Source organism: Mauremys reevesii, linkage group 15 (assembly GCF_016161935.1).
Source record: "Mauremys reevesii isolate NIE-2019 linkage group 15, ASM1616193v1, whole genome shotgun sequence".
NCBI lineage: Eukaryota > Metazoa > Chordata > Testudines > Geoemydidae > Mauremys > Mauremys reevesii.
The window spans coordinates 16002169-16018714 of NC_052637.1; positions in this window are offsets into that span (position 1 = coordinate 16002169).

Consider the following 16546-nt stretch of genomic DNA (forward strand, 5'->3'; position numbering starts at 1 on the left):
CTATCCGCTCCTCTCCGACAGCCAGCCACCCAGCTATCCGCTCCTCTCCGACAGCCAGCCACCCAGCTATCCGCTCCTCTCCGACAGCCAGCCACCCAGCTATCCGCTCCTCTCCGACAGCCAGCCACCCAGCTATCCGCTCCTCTCAGTTAACCAGCCACCCTCCTATCCGCTCCTCTCCGTTAACCAGCCACCCTGCTATCCGCTCCTCTCGGTTAACCAGCCACCCTGCTATCCGCTCCTCTCTGCCAGCCAGCCACCCAGCTATCCGCTCCTCTCCGCCAGCCAGCCACCCAGCTATCCGCTCCTCTCCGCCAGCCACCCAGCTATCCGCTCCTCTCCGTTAACCAGCCACCCAGCTATCCGCTCCTCTCCGTTAACCAGCCACCCAGCTATCCGCTCCTCTCAATTAACCAGCCACCAAGCTATACGCTCCTCTCAGTTAACCAGCCGCCCAGCTATCCGCTCCTCTCCGCCAAGTAGCCACCCTGCTATCCGCTCCTCTCCGCCAACCAGCCACCCAGCTTCCCACTCTTCCCAGTAAACCAGCCACCCAGCTATGTGCTCCTCTCCGCCAACCAGATGCCCAGCTATCCGCTCCTCTCAGCCAGCCAGCCGCCCTGCTATCCCCTCCTCTCAGTTAACCAGCCACCCAGCTATCCGCTCATCTCCGCCAACCAGCCACCCAGCTATCCGCTCCTCTCCGCCAACCAGCCACCCAGCTATCCGCTCCTCTCCCCCAGCCACGGAGCTATCCGCTCTTTTCAGCCAGCCAGCCACCCTGCTATCCGCTCCTCTCCGTTAACCAGCCACCCTGCTATCCGATCCTCTCCGACAGCCAGCCACCCAGCTATCTGCTCCTCTCTGCCAGCCAGCCACCCAGCTATCTGCTCCTCTCTGCCAGCGAGCCACCCAGCTATCAGCTCCTCTCTGCCAGCCAGCCACCCAGCTATCCGCTCCTCTCAGTTAACCAGCCACCCAGCTATCTGCTCCTCTCCGCCAACCAGCCACCAGCTCCTCTCCGCCAACCAGCCACCAGCTCCTCTCCGCCAACCAGCCACCCAGCTATCCGCTCCTCTCCGCCAGCCACCCAGCTAACCGCTCCTCTCCACCAGCCACCTAGCTAACCGCTCCTATCAGTTAACCAGCCACCCAGCTAACCGCTCCTCTCAGTTAACAAGCTACCCAGCTATCCGCTCCTCTCAGTTAACCAGCCACCCAGCTATCCCCTCCTCTCAGTTAACCAGACACCCTGCTATCCGCTCCTCTCAGTTAACCAACCACCCTGCTATCCGCTCCTCTCCGTTAACCACCCACCCTGCTATCCGCTCCTCTCAGTTAAACAGCCGCCCAACTATCCGCTCCTCTCAGTTAACCAGCCGCCCAGCTACCCGCTCCTCTCAGGAAGCCAGCCACCCTGCTATCCCCTCCTCTCAGTTAACCAGACACCCTGCTATCCGCTCCTCTCCGCCAGCCAGCCACCCAGCTGTCCGCTCCTCTCCGCCAGCCACCCAGCTATCCGCTCCTCTCCGTTAACCAGCCACCCAGCTATCCGCTCCTCTCAGTTAACCAGCCACCCAGCTATACGCTCCTCTCAGTTAACCAGCCGCCCAGCTATCCGCTCCTCTCCGCCAACCAGCCACCCAGCTATCCGCTCCTCTCCCCCGGCACCCAGCTATCCGCTCCTCTCCCCCAGCCACCCAGCTATCCGCTCCTCTCCCCCAGCCACCCAGCTATCCGCTCCTCTCCCTCAGCCAGCCTCCCTGCTATCCCCTCCTCTCCCTCAGCCAGCCACCCTGCTATCCCCTCCTCTCCCTCAGCCAGCCACCCTGCTATCCCCTGCTCTCCCTCAGCCAGCCACCCTGCTATCCCCTCCTCTCCGTCAGCCAGCCACCCTGCTATCTGCTCCTCTCCTCCAGCCAGCCACCCTGCTACCCGCACCTCTCCACCAGCCACCCAGCTGTCCTCTCCTCTCCCCCAGCCACCCAGCTATCCGCTCCTCTCCCCAGCCACCCAGCTATCCGCTCCTCTCCGCCAGCCACCCAGCTATCCGCTCCTCTCCGCCAGCCACCCAGCTATCCGCTCCTCTCCGCCAGGCACCCAGCTATCCGCTCCTCTCCGCCAGGCACCCAGCTATCCGCTCCTCTCCGCCAGGCACCCAGCTATCCGCTCCTCTCCCCCAGCCACCCAGCTATCCGCTCCTCTCCCCCAGTCACCCAGCTATCCGCTCCTCTTCCCCAGCCAGCCACCCAGCTATCCGCTCCTCTCCCCCAGCCAGCCACCCAGCTATCCGCTCCTCTCCCCCAGCCAGCCACCCAGCTATCCGCTCCTCTCCTCCGACCAGCCACCCAGCTATCCGCTCCTCTCCTCCGACCAGCCACCCAGCTATCCGCTCCTCTCCGCCGAACAGCCACCCAGCTATCCGCTCCTCTCCGCCGAACAGCCACCCAGCTATCCGCTCCTCTCCCCCAGCCAACCTGCTACCCGCTCCTCTCCCCCAGCCAACCTGCTACCCGCACCTCTCCGCCAGCCAGCCACCATGGTATGCGCTCCTATCAGCCAGCCAGCCACCCTGCTATGCGCTCCTCTCCGCCAGCCAGCCACCCTGCTATGCGCTCCTCTCTGCCAGCCAGCCACCCTGCTATAGGCTCCTATCCGCCAGCCAGCCGCCCAGCTATCCGCTCCTCTCCGTTAACCAGCCGCCCAGCTATCCGCTCCTCTCAGTTAACCAACCACCCAGCTATCCGCTCCTCTCAGTTAACCAGCCACCCAGCTATCCGCTCCTCTCCGCCAGCCACCCAGCTCTCCGCTCCTCTCCGCCAGCCACCCAGCTCTCCGCTCCTCTCCGCCAGCCACGCAGCTATCCGCTCCTCTCCCCCAGCCACCCAGCTATCCGCTCCTCTCCCCCAGCCACCCAGCTATCCGCTCCTCTCCCCCAGCCACCCAGCTATCCGCTCCTCTCCCCCAGCCACCCAGCTATCCGCTCCTCTCCGTTGACCAGCCACCCAGCTATCCGCTCCTCTCCGCTGACCAGCCACCCAGCTATCCGCTCCTCTCTGCCAGCCAGCCACCCTGCTATCCCCTCCTCTGCGTTAACCAGCCACCCAGCTATCCGCTCCTCTCAGTTAACCAGCCACCCTCCTATCCGCTCCTCTCAGTTAACCAGCCACCCTGCTATCCGCTCCTCTCTGACAGCCAGCCACCCTGCTATCCGCTCCTCTCCGCCAGCCAGCCACCCAGTTATCCGCTCCTCTCCGCCAACCAGCCACCCAGCTATCCGCTCCTCTCCCCCAGCCACGGAGCTATCCGCTCTTTTCAGCCAGCCAGCCACCCTGCTATCATCTCCTCTCCGTTAACCAGCCACCCTGCTATCCGATCCTCTCCGTTAACCAGCCACCCTGCTATCCGCTCCTCTCCGACAGCCAGCCACCCAGCTATCCGCTCCTCTCCGACAGCCAGCCACCCAGCTATCCGCTCCTCTCCGACAGCCAGCCACCCAGCTATCCGCTCCTCTCCGACAGCCAGCCACCCAGCTATCCGCTCCTCTCAGTTAACCAGCCACCCTCCTATCCGCTCCTCTCCGTTAACCAGCCACCCTGCTATCCGCTCCTCTCGGTTAACCAGCCACCCAGCTATCCGCTCCTCTCTGCCAGCCAGCCACCCAGCTATCCGCTCCTCTCCGCCAGCCAGCCACTCAGCTATCCGCTCCTCTCCGCCAGCCACCCAGCTATCCGCTCCTCTCCGTTAACCAGCCACCCAGCTATCCACTCCTCTCCGTTAACCAGCCACCCAGCTATCCGCTCCTCTCAATTAACCAGCCACCAAGCTATACGCTCCTCTCAGTTAACCAGCCGCCCAGCTATCCGCTCCTCTCCGCCAACTAGCCACCCTGCTATCCGCTCCTCTCCGCCAACCAGCCACCCAGCTTCCCACTCCTCCCAGTAAACCAGCCACCCAGCTATGTGCTCCTCTCCGCCAACCAGATGCCCAGCTATCCGCTCCTCTCAGCCAGCCAGCCGCCCTGCTATCCCCTCCTCTCAGTTAACCAGCCACCCAGCTATCCGCTCCTCTCCGCCAAAGAGCCACCCAGCTATCCGCTCCTCTCCGCCAACCAGCCACCCAGCTATCCGCTCCTCTCCCCCAGCCACGGAGCTATCCGCTCTTTTCAGCCAGCCAGCCACCCTGCTATCCGCTCCTCTCCGTTAACCAGCCACCCTGCTATCCGATCCTCTCCGTTAACCAGCCACCCTGCTATCCGCTCCTCTCCGACAGCCAGCCACCCAGCTATCTGCTCCTCTCTGCCAGCCAGCCACCCAGCTATCCGCTCCTCTCTGCCAGCCAGCCACCCAGCTATCCGCTCCTCTCAGTTAACCAGCCACCCAGCTATCCGCTCCTCTCAGTTAACCAGCCACCCAGCTATCCCCTCCTCTCCCTCAGCCAGCCACCCTGCTATCCCCTGCTCTCCCTCAGCCAGCCACCCTGCTATCCCCTCCTCTCCGTCAGCCAGCCACCCTGCTATCCCCTCCTCTCCGTCAGCCAGCCACCCTGCTACCCGCTCCTCTCCTCCAGCCAGCCACCCTGCTACCCGCTCCTCTCCTCCAGCCAGCCACCCTGCTACCCGCTCCTCTCCACCAGCCACCCAGCTGTCCTCTCCTCTCCCCCAGCCACCCAGCTATCCGCTCCTCTCCCCAGCCACCCAGCTATCCGCTCCTCTCCGCCAGCCACCCAGCTATCCGCTCCTCTCCGCCAGCCGCCCAGCTATCCGCAGCCACCCAGATATCCGCTCCTCTCCCTTAACCAGCCACACAGCTATCCGCTCCTCTCCGTTAACCAGCCACCCAGCTATCCGCTCCTCTCAGTTAACCAGCCACCCAGCTATCCGCTCCTCTCCGCCAGCCACCCAGCTATCCGCTCCTCTCCGCCAGCCACCCAGCTATCCGCTCCTCTCCGCCAGCCACCCAGCTCTCCGCTCCTCTCCGCCAGCCACCCAGCTCTCCGCTCCTCTCCGCCAGCCACCCAGCTATCCGCTCCTCTCCCCCAGCCACCCAGCTATCCGCTCCTCTCCGCCAGCCAGCCACCCAGCTATCCGCTCCTCTCCGCCAGCCAGCCACCCAGCTATCGGCTTGTCTCCGCCAGCCAGCCACCCAGCTATCCGCTCCTCTCCGTTGACCAGCCACCCAGCTATCCGCTCCTCTCCGTTGACCAGCCACCCAGCTATCCGCTCCTCTCCGCTGACCAGCCACCCAGCTATCCGCTCCTCTCCGTTGACCAGCCACCCAGCTATCCGCTCCTCTCCGCCGACCAGCCACCCAGCTATCCGCTCCTCTCCGCCGACCAGCCACCCAGCTATCCGCTCCTCTCCGCCGACCCGCCACCCAGCTATCCGCTCCTCTCCGCCAGCCAGCTAAGCTATCCGCTCCTCTCCCCAGCTGCTATCCGCTCTTTCAGCCAGCCAGCCACCCTGCTATCCGCTCCTCTCAGTTAACCAACCATACAGCTATCTCCTCTCTCCAACCAGCCACCAGCTATCCGCTCCTCTCCCCAGCCACCCAGCTATCCGCTCCTCTCCAGCCACCCAGCTATCAGCTATCCGCTCCTCTCCAGCCACCCAGCTATCCGCTCCTCTCCCCAGCCACCCAGCTATCCGCCTCCTCCTCTCCCCAGCCACCCAGCTATCCGCTCCTCTCCCAGCCACCCAGCTATCCGCTCCTCTCTCCAGCCAGCCACCCTGCTATCCCCTCCTCTCCTCAGCCAGCCACCCCTATCCGCTCCTCTCAGCCAGCCACCCTGCTATCCCCTGCTCTCCCTCAGCCAGCCACCCTGCTATCCCCTCCTCTCCGTCAGCCAGCCACCCTGCTATCTGCTCCTCTCCTCCAGCCAGCCACCCTGCTACCCGCTTCTCTCCACCAGCCACCCAGCTGTCCTCTCCTCTCCCCCAGCCACCCTGCTATCCGCTCCTCTCCACAGCCACCCAGCTATCCGCTCCTCTCCCCCAGCCACCCTGCTATCCGCTCCTCTCCCCCGCCACCCAGCTATCCGCTCCTCTCCCCAGCCACCCAGCTATCCGCTCCTCTCCGCCAGCCACCCAGCTATCCGCTCCTCTCCGCCAGCCACCCAGCTATCCGCTCCTCTCCGCCAGCCACCCAGCGATCCGCTCCTCTCCGCCAGCCACCCAGCTATCCGCTCCTCTCCCCCAGTCACCCAGCTATCCGCTCCTCTCCCCCAGCCAGCCACCCAGCTATCCGCTCCTCTCAGCCACCCAGCTATCCGCTCCTTTCCATTGACCAGCCACCCAGCTATCCGCTCCTCTCCTCCGACCAGCCACCCAGCTATCCGCTCCTCTCCTCCGACCAGCCACCCAGCTATCCGCTCCTCTCCTCCGACCAGCCCCCCAGCTATCCGCTCCTCTCCGACCAGCCACCCTGCTATCCGCTCCTCTCCGAAAGCCACCCAGCTATCCCCTCCTCTCCCCCAGCCACCCAGCTATCCGCTCCTCTCCGCCAACCAGCCACCCAGCTATCCGCTCCTCTCCGCCAACCAGCCACCCAGCTATCCGCTCCTCTCCGCCAACCAGCCACCCAGCTATCCGCTCCTCTCCGCCAACCAGCCACCCAGCTATCCGCTCCTCTCCGCCAACCAGCTATCCGCTCCTCTCCCCCAGCGACCCAGCTATCCGCTCCTCTCCCCCAGCCAACCTGCTACCTGCTCCTCTCCCCCAGCCAACCTGCTACCCGCACCTCTCCCCCGCCACCCAGCTATACGCTCCTCTCCGCCAGCCACCCTGCTATGCGCTCCTCTCCGCCAGCCACCCTGCTATGCGCTCCTCTCCGCCAGCCAGCCACCATGGTATGCGCTCCTCTCCGCCAGCCAGCCATCCTGCTATGCGCTCCTCTCTGCCAGCCAGCCGCCCTGCTATGCGCTCCTCTCCGCCAGCCAGCCGCCCAGCTATCCGCTCCTCTCCGCCAGCCAGCCGCCCAGCTATCCACTCCTCTCAGTTAACCAACCACCCAGCTATCCGCTCCTCTCAGTTAACCAGCCACCCAGCTATCCGCTCCTCTCCGCCAGCCACCCAGCTCTCCGCTCCTCTCCGCCAGCCACCCAGCTCTCCGCTCCTCTCCGCCAGCCACGCAGCTATCCGCTCCTCTCCGCCAGCCACCCAGCTCTCCGCTCCTCTCCCCCAGCCACCCAGCTATCCGCTCCTCTCCCCCAGCCACCCAGCTATCCGCTCCTGTCCCCCAGCCACCCAGCTATCCGCTCCTCTCCGTTGACCAGCCACCCAGCTATCCGCTCCTCTCCGCTGACCAGCCACCCAGCTATCCGCTCCTCTCCGTTGACCAGCCACCGAGCTATCCGCTCCTCTCCGTTGACCAGCCACCCAGCTATCCGCTCCTCTCCGTTGACCAGCCACTCAGCTATCCGCTCCTCTCCGACCAGCCACCCAGCTATCCGCTCCTCTCCGCCGACCAGCCACCCAGCTATCCGCTCCTCTCCGCCGACCAGACACCCAGCTATCCGTTCCTCTCCCCCAGCCAACCTGCTACCCGCTCCTCTCCAGCAGCCACCCAGCTGTCCTCTCCTCTCCCCCAGCCACCCTGTTATCCGCTCCTCTCCCCAGCCACCCAGCTATCCGCTCCTCTCCGCCAGCCACCCTGCTATGCGCTCCACTCCGCCAGCCAGCCACCCTGCTATGCGCTCCTCTCCGCCTGCCAGCCACCCTGCTATGCGCTCCTCTCCGCGAGCCAGCCACCCTGCTATGCGCTCCTCTCAGTTAACCAGCCACCCTGCTATCCGCTCCTCTCAGTTAACCAGCCACCCTGCTATCCGCTCCTCTCCTCCAACCAGCCACCCTGCTATCCGTTCCTCTCCGCCAGCCAGCCACCCTGCTATCCGCTCCTCTCCGCCAGCCCCCTGCTATCCACTCCTCTCCGTTAACCAGCCGCCCAGCTATCCGCTCCTCTCTGCCAACCAGCCGCCCAGCTATCCGCTCCTCTCCCCCAGCCACCCAGCTATCCGCTCCTCTCCGCCAACCAGCCGCCCAGCTATCCGCTCCTCTCCGCCGTCCAGCCACCCAGGTATCCGCTCCTCTCCGCCGACCAGCCACCCAGGTATCCGCTCCTCTCCGCCGACCAGCCACCCAGGTATCCGCTCCTCTCCGCCGACCAGCCACCCAGCTATCCGCTCCTCTCCGCCGACCAGCCACCCAGCTATCCGCTCCTCTCCGCCGACCAGCCACCCAGCTATCCGCTCCTCTCCCCCAGCCAACCTGCTACCCACTCCTCTCCAGCAGCCACCCAGCTGTCCTCTCCTCTCCCCCAGCCACCCTGTTATCCGCTCCTCTCCCCAGCAACCCAGCTATGCGCTCCTCTCCGCCAGCCAGCCACCCTGCTATGGGCTCCTCTCCGCCGGCCAGCCACCCTGCTATGCGCTCCTCTCCGCCAGCCACCCAGCTATCCGCTCCTCTCCGCCAGCCACCCAGCTATCCGTTCCTCTCCGCCAGCCACCCAGCTATCCGCTCCTCTCCGCCTGCCAGCCACCCAGCTATGCGCTCCTCTCCGCCTGCCAGCCACCCTGCTATGCGCTCCTCTCCGCCTGCCAGCCACCCTGCTATGCGCTCCTCTCCGCCTGCCAGCCACCCTGCTATGCGCTCCTCTCAGTTAACCAGCCACCCTGCTATCCGCTCCTCTCCTCCAACCAGCCACCCTGCTATCCGCTCCTCTCCGCCAGCCCCCTGCTATCCGCTCCTCTCCGTTAACCAGCCGCCCAGCTATCCGCTCCTCTCCCCCAGTCACCCAGCTATCCGCTCCTCTCCGCCAACCAGCCGCCCAGCTATCCGCTCCTCTCCCCCAGTCACCCAGCTATCCGCTCCTCTCCGCCGTCCAGCCACCCAGCTATCCGCTCCTCTCCGCCGACCAGCCACCCAGCTATCCGCTCCTCTCCGCCGACCAGCCACCCAGCTATCCGCTCCTCTCCGCCGACCAGCCACCCAGCTATCCCCTCCTCTCCCCCAGCCACCCAGCTATCCGCTCCTCTCCCCCAGCCACCCTGTTATCCGCTCCTCTCCCCAGCAACCCAGCTATGCGCTCCTCTCCGCCAGCCAACCACCCTGCTATGCGCTCCTCTCCGCCAGCCAGCCACCCTGCTATGCGCTCCTGTCCGCCAGCCAGCCACCCTGCTATGCGCTCCTCTCCGCCAGCCAGCCACCCTGCTATGCGCTCCTGTCCGCCAGCCAGCCACCCTGCTATGCGCTCCTCTCCGCCAGCCAGCCACCCTGCTATGCGCTCCTCTCCGCCAGCCAGCCACCCTGCTATGCGCTCCTCTCAGTTAACCAGCCACCCTGATATCCGCTCCTCTCAGTTAACCAGCCACCCTGCTATCCGCTCCTGTCCTCCAACCAGCCACCCTGCTATCCGCTCCTCTCCGCCAGCCACCCAGCAATCCGCTCCTCTCCGCCAGCCACCCAGCTATCCGCTCCTCTCCGCCAGCCACCCAGCTATCCGCTCCTCTCCGCCAGCCAGCCACCCAGCTATCCGCTCCTCCGTTGACCAGCCACCCAGCTATCCGCTCCTGTCCGCCAGCCAGCCGCCCTGCTATCCCCTCCTCTCAGTTAACCAGCCGCCCTGCTATCCCCTCTTCTCAGTTAACCAGCCACCCATCTATCCGCTTCTCTCCGCCGACCAGCCACCCAGCTATCCACTCCTCTCCGCCGACCAGCCACCCAGCTATCCGCTCCTCTCCGCCGACCAGCCACCCAGCTATCCGCTCCTCTCCGCGGACCAGCCACCCAGCTATCCGCTCCTCTCCGCCGACCAGCCACCCAGCTCTCCGCTCCTCTCTGCCGACCAGCCACCCAGCTAGCCGCGCCTCTCCGCCCACCAGCCACACAGCTATCCGCCTCCTCCGCTGACCAGCCACACAGCTATCCGCCTCTCCCCAGCCACCCTGCTATCCGCTCCTCTCCAGCAGCCACCCAGCTGTCCTCTCCTCTCCCCCAGCCACCCTGCTATCCGCTCCTCTCCGCCAGCCACCCTGCTATCCGCTCCTCTAAGTTAACCAGCCCCCCTGCTATCCGCTCCTCTAAGTTAACCAGCCCCCGTGCTATACGCTCCTCTGCCCCAACCAGCCACCCAGCGATCCGCTCCTCTCCGCCAGCCACCCAGCGATCCGCTCCTCTCCGTCAGCCACCCAGCTATCCGCTCCTCTCCCCCAGTCACCCAGCTATCCGCTCCTCTCCCCCAGCCAGCCACCCAGCTATCCGCTCCTTTCCGTTGACCAGCCACCCAGCTATCCGCTCCTTTCCGTTGACCAGCCACCCAGCTATCCGCTCCTCTCCTCCGACCAGCCACCCAGCTATCCGCTCCTCTCCTCCGACCAGCCACCCAGCTATCCGCTCCTCTCCTCCGACCAGCCACCCAGCTATCCGCTCCTCTCCGCCAACCAGCCACCCAGCTATCCGCTCCTCTCCGCCAACCAGCTATCCGCTCCTCTCCCCCAGCGACCCAGCTATCCGCTCCTCTCCCCCAGCCAACCTGCTACCTGCTCCTCTCCCCCAGCCAACCTGCTACCCGCACCTCTCCCCCGCCACCCAGCTATACGCTCCTCTCCGCCAGCCACCCTGCTATGCGCTCCTCTCCGCCAGCCACCCTGCTATGCGCTCCTCTCCGCCAGCCAGCCACCATGGTATGCGCTCCTCTCCGCCAGCCAGCCATCCTGCTATGCGCTCCTCTCTGCCAGCCAGCCGCCCTGCTATGCGCTCCTCTCCGCCAGCCAGCCGCCCAGCTATCCGCTCCTCTCCGTTAACCAGCCTCCCAGCTATCCACTCCTCTCAGTTAACCAACCACCCAGCTATCCGCTCCTCTCAGTTAACCAGCCACCCAGCTATCCGCTCCTCTCCGCCAGCCACCCAGCTCTCCGCTCCTCTCCGCCAGCCACCCAGCTCTCCGCTCCTCTCCGCCAGCCACGCAGCTATCCGCTCCTCTCCGCCAGCCACCCAGCTCTCCGCTCCTCTCCCCCAGCCACCCAGCTATCCGCTCCTCTCCCCCAGCCACCCAGCTATCCGCTCCTCTCCGTTGAGCAGCCACCCAGCTATCCGCTCCTCTCCGCTGACCAGCCACCCAGCTATCCGCTCCTCTCCGTTGACCACCCACCCAGCTATCCGCTCCTCTCCGTTGACCAGCCACCCAGCTATCCGCTCCTCTCCGTTGACCAGCCACTCAGCTATCCGCTCCTCTCCGCCGACCAGCCACCCAGCTATCCGCTCCTCTCCGCCGACCAGCCACCCAGCTATCCGCTCCTCTCCGCCGACCAGCCACCCAGCTATCCGTTCCTCTCCCCCAGCCAACCTGCCACCCGCTCCTCTCCAGCAGCCACCCAGCTGTCCTCTCCTCTCCCCCAGCCACCCTGTTATCCGCTCCTCTCCCCAGCCACCCAGCTATCCGCTCCTCTCCGCCAGCCACCCTGCTATGCGCTCCACTCCGCCAGCCAGCCACCCTGCTATGCGCTCCTCTCCGCCTGCCAGCCACCCTGCTATGCGCTCCTCTCCGCGAGCCAGCCACCCTGCTATGCGCTCCTCTCAGTTAACCAGCCACCCTGCTATCCGCTCCTCTCAGTTAACCAGCCACCCTGCTATCCGCTCCTCTCAGTTAACCAGCCACCCTGCTATCCGCTCCTCTCCTCCAACCAGCCACCCTGCTATCCGTTCCTCTCCGCCAGCCAGCCACCCTGCTATCCGCTCCTCTCCGCCAGCCCCCTGCTATCCACTCCTCTCCGTTAACCAGCCGCCCAGCTATCCGCTCCTCTCTGCCAACCAGCCGCCCAGCTATCCGCTCCTCTCCCCCAGCCACCCAGCTATCCGCTCCTCTCCGCCAACCAGCCGCCCAGCTATCCGCTCCTCTCCGCCGACCAGCCACCCAGGTATCCGCTCCTCTCCGCCGACCAGCCACCCAGCTATCCGCTCCTCTCCGCCGACCAGCCACCCAGCTATCCGCTCCTCTCCGCCGACCAGCCACCCAGCTATCCGCGCCTCTCCCCCAGCCAACCTGCTACCCACTCCTCGCCAGCAGCCACCCAGCTGTCCTCTCCCCCAGCCACCCTGTTATCCGCTCCTCTCCCCAGCAACCCAGCTATGCGCTCCTCTCCGCCAGCCAGCCACCCTGCTATGGGCTCCTCTCCGCCAGCCAGCCACCCTGCTATGCGCTCCTCTCCGCCAGCCAGCCACCCTGCTATGCGCTCCTCTCCGCCAGCCACCCAGCTATCCGCTCCTCTCCGCCAGCCACCCAGCTATCCGCTCCTCTCCGCCAGCCACCCAGCTATCCGCTCCTCTCCGCCTGCCAGCCACCCTGCTATGCGCTCCTCTCCGCCTGCCAGCCACCCTGCTATGCGCTCCTCTCCGCCTGCCAGCCACCCTGCTATGCGCTCCTCTCAGTTAACCAGCCACCCTGCTATCCGCTCCTCTCCTCCAACCAGCCACCCTGCTATCCGCTCCTCTCCGCCAGCCCCCTGCTATCCGCTCCTCTCCGTTAACCAGCCGCCCAGCTATCCGCTCCTCTCTGCCAACCAGCCGCCCAGCTATCCGCTCCTCTCCCCCAGCCACCCAGCTATCCGCTCCTCTCCGCCAACCAGCCGCCCAGCTATCCGCTCCTCTCCGCCGTCCAGCCACCCAGCTATCCGCTCCTCTCCGCCGACCAGCCACCCAGCTATCCGCTCCTCTCCGCCGACCAGCCACCCAGCTATCCGCTCCTCTCCGCCGACCAGCCACCCAGCTATCCCCTCCTCTCCCCCAGCCACCCAGCTATCCGCTCCTCTCCCCCAGCCAACCTGCTACCCGCTCCTCTCCAGCAGCCACCCAGCTGTCCTCTCCTCTCCCCCAGCCACCCTGTTATCCGCTCCTCTCCCCAGCAACCCAGCTATGCGCTCCTCTCCGCCAGCCAACCACCCTGCTATGCGCTCCTCTCCGCCAGCCAGCCACCCTGCTATGCGCTCCTGTCCGCCAGCCAGCCACCCTGCTATGCGCTCCTCTCCGCCAGCCAGCCACCCTGCTATGCGCTCCTGTCCGCCAGCCAGCCACCCTGCTATGCGCTCCTCTCCGCCAGCCAGCCACCCTGCTATGCGCTCCTCTCCGCCAGCCAGCCACCCTGCTATGCGCTCCTCTCAGTTAACCAGCCACCCTGATATCCGCTCCTCTCAGTTAACCAGCCACCCTGCTATCCGCTCCTGTCCTCCAACCAGCCACCCTGCTATCCGCTCCTCTCCGCCAGCCACCCAGCTATCCGCTCCTCTCCGCCAGCCACCCAGCTATCCGCTCCTCTCCCCCAGCCACCCAGCTATCCGCTCCTCTCCGCCAGCCAGCCACCCAGCTATCCGCTCCTCTCCGTTGACCAGCCACCCAGCTATCCGCTCCTCTCAGCCAGCCAGCCGCCCTGCTATCCCCTCCTCTCAGTTAACCAGCCGCCCTGCTATCCCCTCTTCTCAGTTAACCAGCCACCCATCTATCCGCTTCTCTCCGCCGACCAGCCACCCAGCTATCCACTCCTCTCCGCCGACCAGCCACCCAGCTATCCGCTCCTCTCCGCCGACCAGCCACCCAGCTATCCGCTCCTCTCCGCGGACCAGCCACCCAGCTATCCGCTCCTCTCCGCCGACCAGCCACCCAGCTATCCGCTCCTCTCTGCCGACCAGCCACCCAGCTATCCGCTCCTCTCCGCCCACCAGCCACACAGCTATCCGCTCCTCTCCGCTGACCAGCCACACAGCTATCCGCTCCTCTCCCCCAGCCACCCTGCTATCCGCTCCTCTCCAGCAGCCACCCAGCTGTCCTCTCCTCTCCCCCAGCCACCCTGCTATCCGCTCCTCTCCGCCAGCCACCCTGCTATCCGCTCCTCTAAGTTAACCAGCCCCCCTGCTATCCGCTCCTCTAAGTTAACCAGCCCCCGTGCTATACGCTCCTCTGCCCCAACCAGCCACCCTGCTATCCGCTCCTCTGCGCCAGCCCCCCGCTACTCGCTCCTCTCCGCCAGCCCCCCTGCTATCCGCTCCTCTCAGTTAACCAGCCCCCCTGCTATGCGCTCCTCTCAGTTAGCCGGCCCCCCTGCTATGCGCTCCTCTCAGTTAACCAGCCCCCCTGCTATGCACTCCTCTGCGCCAGCCACCCTGCTATCCGCTCCTCTCTGCCATCCCCCCTGCTATGCGCTCCTCTCCGCCAGTCCCCCGCTATGCGCTCCTCTCAGTTAACCAGCCACCCTGTTATCCGCTCCTCTCAGTTAACCAGCCACCCTGCTATCGGCTCCTCTCCGCCAGCCACCCTGCTATCCGCTCCTCTCAGTTAACCAGCCCCCCTGCTATCCGCTCCTCTCAGTTAACCAGCCCCCCTGCTATCTGTTCCTCTCAGTTAACCAGCCACCCTGCTATCCGCTCCTCTCCGCCAACCAGCCAATTTGCTATCCGCTCCTCTGCGCCAGCCACCCTGCTATCTGCCCCTCTCCGCCAGCCACCCTGCTGTCCGCCCGTGTCCACCAGCCACCCTGCTATGCGCTCCTCTCCGCCAGCCACCCTGCTATCCGCTCCTCTCCGCCAGCCACCCTGCTATCCGCTCCTCTCCGCCAGCCGCCCTGCTATCCGCTCCTCTCCGCCAGCCGCCCTGCTATCCGCTCCTCTCCGCCAGCCGCCCTGCTATCCGCTCCTCTCCGCCAGCCGCCCTGCCCTCCTCCGCGTGCTATTCCCTTCTCTCTGTTTCCTGCAGCCTCCTGGCCACTCTGGGCAGGGTGGGGTGGGATTCTGTTCCTCTGGCCCTCACAGACCCGTCCTATTGTGCTTCTTCTCCCATTTATGGTGGGGCTGTGGCGGGAGCAGCAGGCACTGAGTGGGGGGCACTTGTTATTTCAGGGGCCGGTGAGCTTCGAGGAGGTGGCTGTGTATTTAACCGCGGGGCAGGGGCCTCTGCTGGACCCCGCTCAGAGAGCCCTCTACAGGAACGTCCTGCAGGAGAACTATGGGACTGTACTTGGCATTGTATGATGGAAGGGCTTGCCCTCAACGAAGTAGCACTCGCTAGGCAAGGGACATGAGTTCCAACCCCCCTCCCCCCGAATGAATTGAGAAAGGCTGAGGATAGATGTGTGTGTCTGGTAGTATGGGCCCCTTCTGAGAGCCCGTAACACCACTTTTACTCCTCTTCTCTCCAGTGTGCCATAGCAGAGTTAATTTTGACTATTGAGCTGAAGTCACTGATACTTGGTTTAAGCCTTAGACCTACTAAGGCTTAAACCAGGCGGAGGAGGGCCGGGTCTTCCCATTTCCCACCCACCTGCTAGGCACAGGCTGAGGTGGGAGGCAGAGCTCAGTGCAGGGAACAGGGACAGGAATCCCAGCACCTCCCCTTTGTATTTCATCGCAGTCTCTGCTTGGGGGGTTCAGGCTCCAGTGCTCTGCTCTGGTTTCCAGCTTCAGAAATGGGGGAATGTTCTCACACTCCCAATGGGTCTGTTCATAAACCAGGCTGTAGGCCTTGCATGTCCCAGCAGGTTTATCAGTTTCTGTCCCCGCCCCCTCACCCTGAGTGTTTCCTGACCCTCCCCCTCAACAACAACCCTCCCCAGCAGCTCCCCCCAAATCCCCTACCTGAGCTGGATCCACCACAGCCATTTCCCTGGCCTGGCTCCTGGGAAGATGGGACTCTCTGGAGCAAAACGGGGTCGTTATTCTGCAGCCTGTCAGGGTGAGAAGGGAAATTCGGGAGGTTTCTGAATTAGTGTTAGTCCATTTCACACCCTGATCCCCCAGGCTCTGTCCCTGGAGACAGACACTCTAGACTCTGCCATGCTGGGAGAAGCCTCAGTGACACTATTACAGCACAGACCCGACCTCAACCGCCAGAACTAAACCCACCAGACACTATTACACTCTCCCAGGAACAGAGTTTCTGAGCCAAACGCCAGAAAAGAGCAGAATCAAAGGAGCCACTTTGGGGGATCCCCCAACACTGCCCCCCAGCAGCACATTTCCCCAGCAATGTGGGCACCAGGCAGAGGCAGGACCTGGCTTTTCCTCTCCCTGCCCCTCCCCTCCCCCAGCCAAGTCAGTCTGCCCCGGGGGGGCTGCAGGGCAAGGCTGGGTGCCCGGCACCTCCCTCCCCACTGATTGGCTCCAGCTGCCCCTTCCAGGCTCTCCCCTCTCCCTCCTGCATGAAGAGCCAGTCACTGTCCTGCATTCCCGTGGGCGTTTCCTCCCCAGTAGCTACAGCCACTGCTAACGTGGGGGAGCCTGGGGGCGCTGGGGCAGCAGCTCTGCGCTGCACAGACACTCAGGGGCAGAGACGGGGCGAGCAGGAGCCATTGCTGCAGAGTCACTTTCCAGCCTGGCCCCAGCACTTGTTGAACTGGAGCGAGACTCTAGGCCTGGGGTCAGCAACCCACGGCATGCGAGCCAATTTTTGATGGCACGCCGCCACTCTGGGGTTCCCGCTGCTGGCCCCTGCCGCAGCCCCACTCAGCACCCGCTGCTGGCCCCTGCCGCAGCCCCACTCAGCACCCGCTGCTAGCCTGGGGGAAGGAAC